Source organism: Camelus ferus, chromosome 5 (genome assembly GCF_009834535.1).
Source record: "Camelus ferus isolate YT-003-E chromosome 5, BCGSAC_Cfer_1.0, whole genome shotgun sequence".
Lineage (NCBI taxonomy): Eukaryota > Metazoa > Chordata > Mammalia > Artiodactyla > Camelidae > Camelus > Camelus ferus.
In genome coordinates this window covers 23,534,771-23,544,018 of record NC_045700.1, presented here as the reverse complement: position 1 = coordinate 23,544,018, position 9,248 = coordinate 23,534,771, and the positions used below count along the sequence as shown (strand labels likewise).

The window sequence follows — 9,248 nt, the reverse complement described above, 5'->3', positions numbered from 1 at the left end:
ATTGTTAAAACTGTCAACATTTCCTCTGAAAGCAAGTATGGGGAGAATTCTGTTCTTAGTTGGTGTTATGAGTTGAATTAGGTCCCCTCCAGTAAAAATATGTTGACATCCTAACCCCCAGTACCTTGGAATGTGACCTTACTTGGAAATAGGGTCTTTATAGAGGAAATCAAGTTAAAAATGAGGTCATGAAGGTAGGTCCTGATCCGATATGACTGGTATCCTTATAAAGGAAGAAATTTATACCTAGAGATAAACACACAGAGAGAAGACTGTGTGAAGAAACACAGGAAGAATGACAAGTGACAATGAAGGCAGAGACTTGAGTTATGCCACTGCAATTCAAATGTCAAAGACTGTTAGCAATCCACCAGAGACTGTAAGAGACAAAGGATTGCTTCAGGTTTCAAAGGGACTAATGACACCTTGATTTCAGACTTCTAGCCTCCAAAACTGTAGGACATTAAGTTGTTGATATTTTAAGCCACCAGTTTGTGGTACTTTGTTATGGCAGCCATAGAAAGCTAATACAGTTGATGAAACTAGTGCCACTGAGGCTAGCATCTCAGGAAAGAAAAGGAAAAGGAAAAGGAAAGGAAAGAGAATGAAAAAGTCCTGAATGAGTGAACTATTCAAATGCAAATTGTCAGGAGTTCTTTTGAGCAAAAGGAGGAAAAGATACCAGGAAAGTTACCATAAAAGATGGACTGTCTCATTTGCTAAGTTGGAAATCACCTCTTATTTGTACCTCTTCCTCTTTATGCCTTTTACCTAATAATCCAAATATTTCAAAATGTGGCATATTGCAGAAAGAAGCAATTGCTAGGAAACACAGAGATGGAGAAACCTGGTGAGGGACAAGGTAATAGTGACATCAGTCAGTTTCTGGGAAAACCCTGAAAGAAAGATAGAGGGTGGTCAGAGTCCACAGTAAGAGGGTGTCTGTAAATCACTGTGTAAACACCCAGGAACTGCTTCCCCAAAGTCAAGAACCAGTCAAGCAGTACCAGATGTAAAAATGGAAGTTTGCAGGAAGTGGAGGATTCCTCCAACATCTGTTGGGGCCATTAAAAATGAAAAGTAAATCCAAACTGGCAATATAAGAGATTTATTTCTCTACATTAACCCTGACAGCAACTGCCAATTTTTTTTTCAATCTTTTGCCACACAAGTACCTTTCAAGGGGCGTAAGAATCAGTGCCAACTGCAAAAGCAGCAATAGGTGGAAAAATTGGGATTAAGACAATTTAATATTTATGGCAAGCATCCAATAAGATGAGAATAAAGAAGGGAATATGAGAAGTCAAAGCTGGCCAGAATGCATCAACTCTTCCCAGGAAAATATAATCATCTGCAGAGAGTATAAATCTGAAGTCCACCTTAAAATCATAGAAGAGTCAAACAATTCTTAGTAGGCAATACCATACTCTGCAAAATAAAGAATTTGAATGAAGACTTCACTCTATTATAGACTAGAACTTGATTTAATGAAAACAAAACAAAACAAACCAAAACAAAACAAATCAACTACTTGAAATAATATGCTACAAGTACTTTAAAAATACAATATCTAAGATAATACATCATTCCATGCTCTTGACACAGAAAGATATGAAAAGATACAGCTCCTCCTAATTTATGTCAAGGGTTATCTGTTTGCCACACATTGCTAGGAGAGGCTGGCTTTTTAAGCATTCAGGACTACACGTATATTATGAATCACATAATGTGTTAAATCTTCCATTCTTTCTCTTCTTTCCTTCACTGTTTCCCAACTGTTTGCTAACCTTGGTGTAAAGTCTGCATCCCAATATCATGAGCCCACATATTTTGTCTCTTTGTAGTTAGTGTTTTGGAGCTTAGAGATGGAAGGAATCCTGGAGATCATTTACTTTAATGGCTTAATTTTATTTATACACAAAGAAGGAGTGGAACTACTTAACCAGAGGGAACACAGAGAGTTATATATATGGGCTTTGGCCATCAACAACCTTGGATCAAAACTGCCTCCACTACTTGCTCGATTGTGACTATCAAATTTCTCATTACATGGGGGAAATTTAATATATCATCCAAACAGGGACACTCTTGAGGGGAAAATGGGGACACAAATAATAAGTATGCTGTGACAATAAGGATAAAGCAGGGCTATTACTGACAAACTAGACTTACAGTCACTTGTCTTGTGAGAGTGATAGCAACATCATTGGGAGGACGTGAGGACTAAACGAAACAATGTATGTAAAGCACCAAGCAATCAAATCAATGGTAAGTATTATTGTTGTTATTAAGTGATTGGCCCATGGTCAGCCCAAATGTTTGTAATAGAGCCAGGAGTGGAAAACACAAAGTAACATTCTTTCCACTATACTACATTGTTACTTTAAACAGAGTAGATTAAGTAGGGGACTAATAAGAAGCAGAGTACTAACATATCATTATATTAGTACTCCTCATTAATCTACTTAATCTGTTTTGCTTACACTCACATGCATATTCAAGTCTCCAATTAGGTTAGATCTGCTCAAAGGGTATAACCAGAGGTCTGATGTGTTTATCTTCATTCCTCCCTTTACCATTTTCTTTGCAAAGTGCCTAGTATAACGTGCATAAAATAGGTATTTATGAAAACAGGTGATTTTGTTCTTCTTGCTCTATTCCACTGCGTGGTTTTTTTTTTTTTTTTTTTGAGAATTGCAAATGAGCATCCAGTTCCTGGCACAATAAATATCTGTTTAATGGATGTGGAATAAGAATCTCTCTAAAATGTATCTATTTGTATTGTGTCTCCACTTTGAAAAAAATATATAGCCATTCTCTTTTCCTACTTAAGCACTTTGAAGTGCATGTGTTTACTCCAAAGAGGCAAATCTTGTCATTTGAACTCCTTGATTTCCAATTGAACTTTCATAGCAATTCTTGGTTGCTCACCCCTCTCTAAAGTTGAAAATATGTCTTTGCAGAAGACAAAAGCAATGAAAATTCAAACTAGGAAATTCAGATGGGTTTTCAGGAAGCTAAAAAGAAAATTTTGTAAACTATGCCACATTGAAACTACAATGTCTGGAAATGGTCAGTGTGTATCATTTCATTATAAATTCAACTTAGCAATGATTAGCATCAACAGGCAAGATGTGTGCTTGGAGGCTAATTTACTCATGGGGTTGTGCACAGACAGTTCTCAACCCTCATTCTGATTTATCCTTTAGTTACATACCCAGAAGATCTGTATGCACATAAGACAATCTTCTTTGCTATTCATCTATGCATATTTGGAAATTTAAATTTCCAAAACAATTCACTGAAGGTGCTCTAACTTGGGAATTTTTGAAATTTCCATTTTATTAAAAAACAAAAGCAAAAAATCAACAATTTCATGGTTCTAAGGTTCATGACATGTACCACCAGTGTGCCTGTTCTCGTCAATATTTTAATTCTCCAACTTACAAACAGTAACATTTATAGTTTATCTAGTGTAATTCTCATGTACAGTCAACTTTCAATACTTCTGAGATTTATTATCCAGTTTGTGGATATAATTCAAGTCTTTGACTTCTCCATTTCCTTCAAGCAACCTGACTCTAGGGCATTTCTTCTCTAGAATCTCTGCTAGAGGGTGGCAGCGGAGGGTGAAGAAGATAAAACACATCAATCAATGTTTTTACTTTTAGCAGAACTGGTAAAGGATGGTGTTTAGGAAGATGTTGAAAAAGCTAGCTAAAATGACACTTCTGAGTGATTTGAGGTTTTCACTGATTTTAAATATATCCATTTTTTAAGGCACTAAAGGTGACTATGGCTCTTTTATAAATTATCCCTGTTATCAATCCAGAGTAGGAATAATAATGAGTTTGATACACTGTATTACCATGTTGGATAGATAACTGGGAATTGACCTCAATATGCCAAGAGGTAACATGGATACATAACATTAGCCTTAATACTAGACTAGATTTATAGAAAAATATCTTTACTTCTTAAAGTTTTAGAAATACTTTAATTTCTTTTTAATAAACTGTTTAACATCTCCAGATTCAAGAATGGCTTTGAACTTCCAATCACAAGTTATTTCTAAAAGATCATAGAAATTGTGCTTTATGATCTAATTATCACATGTGCTAATCATATTAGTCACTATTATCAGATCACCTGCTTTGCTGAATTGAAGCATATCTCCCAAAGCCACACATTCAAACCCAAGTTTCAGGGGAAAGTTCAACAGCATTTTAATAAATGTCACTAAACATAATGTTTGTTTGTTTGCATGTTTTCCTTTCTGTGTTTATCTCCAAAGGCTATTTCTAAAGCTAGAGTGGTCTATTCATTAAGTATTATGACATGTTGAATATATTAAATTAATTATTAATGTTTAACTGGAGATAATATTTCAGTATGTTTGTTGTAAAGGGAAAGGTATCAGGGAGAGATTTAAACAATATATAATAAAGGCTACTTATAAGCATCATTCAAGGAATTAGTTTTTAAGAAAGTCTTCTTTCAGAAGACTGAAATGTAAATGTCCTAAAATTATGAATGGAAAAGTTCTGAAGCAAATTCATATGTTTTATTATACTTGTTTTACTACCAACACCTTGATAGTTTATTGCTTTAACATTAATAGAAAAAACTTCAACTCAAACATCTTTTACATTGTATCAGTAATATTAATTATCATAAAACTATGTTGCCACTTAATTACTTTTAAAAAAAACAGTGACTTGGAACTTTCTCACTCTAAATTTAGTGAAAGAAAATAAGAAAACAACATTATCTGCAGGGTCCAAATTTAGAAAGTAAAAATGTGTATGCAAAGAAAAATAAAAATAGAAAGGAAATGTACAACTCTATTATGTAATATATTTAATAATGAATACTTTGAAACAGTTATTTGTATTTTTCCTAACTTTTCTAGAATAGTCATGTGTTAAGAAATAAGATTTTTCTTAATCATGAAAAGAATAAAATTACTAAAAATGTGCTAACAATCCTTTGTTCTTCAATAATCTAGAAAGTTCTTTTTTTAAGTACATTAATTGGAACAAGAAACTAGAATAAATGATCACTAACGTTTCTTCCTACATTAAAATTCTATTGTACAGTATATAACTTAATTAGGTCAATATTGGCTGTACATTAAAAAAAAGTATTTATTCTTTATAGGATTATAATTTTACCCAAATGTCTTGAGACACAGTTTATTAAAATTATTCTGTCTTTGAAAATTTTATTAGATGTTGGGGAAAGTAGTCCATACATGCCATTTGTAAATAAAATCGAAAGCTTGTACTTCCTCAATAAGGGAGCAGAGCCTCATTTTAATGCCAGGCAAATGGATTAATATTCTTTAGTTTATTACTTCCAGAGCAAAATATTTAAAAGAGATTATAGGAAAATATTTACCATTACCAACAATATAAAACACAGTATTGAGGGTTGACAATCTGACCTTTATGCATACATGTGTAATCTAAAAAGCAAAGAAAGAATGCTTTTGAAGAGTGGGTAAGTATGTTTTATAAAATTAAATATTCAACATTTCAAAATATTCAACTGGAACAAGATCAGTTTTATCTTCTTTATAAGCTCAAAAAGAAATAGAAGTGAGAAAGTCGTAGCTAGAAGAAAATGGGGAGTAAAGTTCTAATTTTTTTAAATTAAATTAAAATGTTAAAATATTATCAAATATTGATGATAGATTTTTTTTTTTTTACAGAATACCCTTTAAAAACAAGCTAATTAAGATCAGATTTGTCAAATATTTAGTGTCAGCCTCCACGGTACATGTTAATTCCTGAATTTTTTCTATGTTTTCTAAAAAAAAATCTTACCACAAAGACACCTGAAATTAATTAAAATAAATGTCCTTAGCCCATGGTCTAGAAAGCCCTCCTCACGGTCAAGATCATGATTTTAAAAGTTCTGTTCCCCACACAAAGCTTGCACCTGTCTCCATGAATGAATTCTATCAGTGATAATTGATAGACTTGAATACTGTTCAGGGAATCTCCTCACTGACAGCCTACAAACAATCCAAGTTAAGTAAAATCCAAATTTACAAATTTATATAGAGTGTTCTGGCAATGAGGCATTTTTGTTAATTGATTTTACCGATTAGCTCAGGGTGAATGAAAAGCTCTCACTTTTCTGTCCCTGTAATTTAAGTTTATCTTTAAAATGTTTTAGTTTCTCTCTCTACTTTAAGCATCCTGAAGGGCTGCATAATGGAATATATCTCTAATGGTAAGAATCTTACAGTACCCAGCAGTCATGATTCTAAACATGAATGCTGATTGTACCTGATGGAAAATGTAGAGGCTGAAGAAGTTAGGGATGAGAACGAATGCATATGCACTGTCGGCCATACTAGATATGTGTGTGTTTGTTTTTCTCTTTGCAAGGGCATTTAAAAATGTGAACTTGTTCTATTGTTATTTGCCAACACAGTTCTTTAGAGCAGAGTTTGCACTTGGCCAAAGCACTCCTAGCTCCAAGCAATCATCAACAAGAAAAATAAAATCCGTTTAATGAATGTTTGGAGAAGTTGGGTTCTTAGTTGGCGTTTCACTGTTCTTGGCTTTCAGAATGAACACTTTAGAGTTCGAGTGTTGATAGAAGTTTTCAGTAGGAACACTTAACCATGGCAGTGTTATCAGTGAGTTTGCTGTCTTTACCTTAAACCTATACAATTCCCATGCCTTCCTAAAAAAACAGCATCTTCAACTTTCACAGGGCAGTCTAAGATTTCATTCCTAAATCACTGGCGCTCTGAGGGAGGTCATGTCTTTATGCATGTCACCACTGGATACTCTTGCACTGTTGTTCTAACACCTAGTGAGCTGCAGAGTTTCCCCCACAGCATTCCACATGTGCAAGAGAGTATATTTTTCTTAGTTCGTAAGTGCTTGGCAGAACTCTGATTCCCAGGGTAGTTGGGCTATGTTGTTCTGAATTTTCATCACCAATCAGATTACTTACTTTCAGGCCATTAAAAGTTACAAAAAAGAATTTGGGAAACTTATATTTAATAGGGCTCTAGGGAGAAATGGCAGGATGGGAGGTGAAAAGAGGAGGAGAGGCCAACGACCTCCAAAGACCTGTAGGTAGAGAGTTCTGATTCTAGCATGGTGTTAGTAATACAATTACCGGTAGTAACACACATTTTCATGTAACCATGCTGAATGTTGGCCTTTATGTTAAATAATCATCTTTATATATATACATATATATAAATTACATCATATATCACTACCTGTCTTGTCAGAAAATTACTAAGAATACATTTTAAATTTCACATCTTTAATCAACACACCTAGCCAAATTTCCTTTCTGTCAAACCTGCTGACTATTCATTGCTTTATTTTGCAAATTTGGATCCTTCTAGTGATTCCTTCTTATAGTGGAGCTACGATGGCCTTTGTCTATTCATTTTCTCTTCCTTTTATTGATCAATTATTTTGGCACACATTATTAACAGCATTCAATTCTGAGATTACGCAAGTTGAAAAATCGGTGTACTTATCCTAGAGAAGTCGTTAGTCTGCTCAAAGAGAACGACTCTTTCAATAAGCAGCTATTACGGCCACAGAGGAGATTCTCTAGTTGTGACAACTGCAGCCCAGAGAAGAATCAAAGACGGGATCATCTTTGTGGAGGATCAGGCAGGGTGGAGCACAATGGAGAAGAAGTGGGGTGGGAGGTTGGCAAGAGTACGCATCGACCCACGATGGCAAATCGTGGCCCTACACAAAAGAAGCGCATTCCAATAACAACATCCCATAATCCACTTACAATATTTCTATATCCTATTTTTTGAAAATAAGAAATGAGCAATATGTTCCCTTTTAGGAAATATGTTCTTTCTTACCCAGTGGCTTTAATTTCACCCATTATAGTGGCTTTCAACAACTTAATTTGTAATGCCCTTTGCCAACTGTTTGAGAAGTAACAAAACTACAGATTCAGCTATATGTGATTAACAGGATAATTTTACCTCATAGATATACAACATTTGGGATTCATTGTTATGGACCTATTTTTAAGAGCTAACCATGATTCTAATAACAATTTAACCTTAGTAAAATGGATCTGAAGCTTTGCTAGGTCCAAAGAATGTTTCATCTATTTGGGATTTCTTGTTCATGAGTAATTCAGTGATTACTATGTTTTACTCTTTCATCAGGAGACATAAAACATTATTAATATTAAACTAAGTATGGTAAGTCATGTTTTTATTTAATGAGGAAACACCCCAACCTATGTGCTATGTTATGTCTCTTCTGCTCCTTCAGCGCCTAACTCAAATTTGATGTGCTTCCCTGAGACTTTCGTTAGACTGCCGACAAAATTAATTGCTCTTTCATCTTGTCATCCCACATCACTCTGATAATTCTGTTATATTTTTATGAGAGACAACAAATATAATGGTTAAGTGCATGGACTCTTGAAACACACTACCTGATTTTGAATTCTGGTTCTGCCTTTCAGTACTTGTGTTATGTTGGGCAAGTTTCATCACCATTTTGTGCCTCCATTTCCTTATCTATAAAATGGGGATCATAGAAGTACCTAACTAATAAGGTCCTGAGGATTAGATGAGTGAATAGATAAAAGATATAAGGTTGTCTGGCATATAGCAAGTACTATGTGAGTGTGTGCTATTTTTATCTATCTATTTATGTATCTATGTCTCTATCTGTCTATCCCTTTCATACAGTTGTTCAAGTGTGAATCTCCCTCAGTAGCACAATTTTTACTTAATCATGAGAACATGTCACTTGTTTTTGTACCCCAAACCTTTCAGATTCTCTTAAAAATTGTTTAACATATGGCATTTAATAAATGTTGACTGATGTAACATTGGAATCCAAGGAGACCCATGAGTGGGCTTCAGGAATTCCACAATTTGAAATTGCTCATGTGCAAATTTCTTCTGCGGCAAGTATTTATATTATTCATAAAATTCTTAAAGTTATGTAACAAAAATAGTAAAGAAAGAATCTTCTAACTTCCACAAAAATTTTAACATCTCCAAGTCTATTTGGAATGTGTAATCTGAAGTGTGTATAAGAACTTACCAGAAAACCCAAAGTAATGTGGTGTCTTCATTATTTCTTTTGTTTGTCTTAATTTATCTACAAGTAATTTTTGAAATTAGAATTTATACACACACATACACATACATGAGCTAACTAAAAGCTGTGGTGGTGTTAGTGAAACAGAATATTTGGTTTATGTTTTTGAGAGACGAA

At 34.0% G+C, this 9,248-nt stretch overlaps 1 protein-coding gene across 3 annotated transcripts in view; it reads right to left on the bottom strand.

The window, feature by feature from the left end:
- The window catches only part of ARHGAP15 (Rho GTPase activating protein 15), a 574,294-nt gene that overhangs the window by 334,353 nt on the left and 230,693 nt on the right, over window positions 1-9,248 (bottom strand). The window lies entirely within an intron of this gene.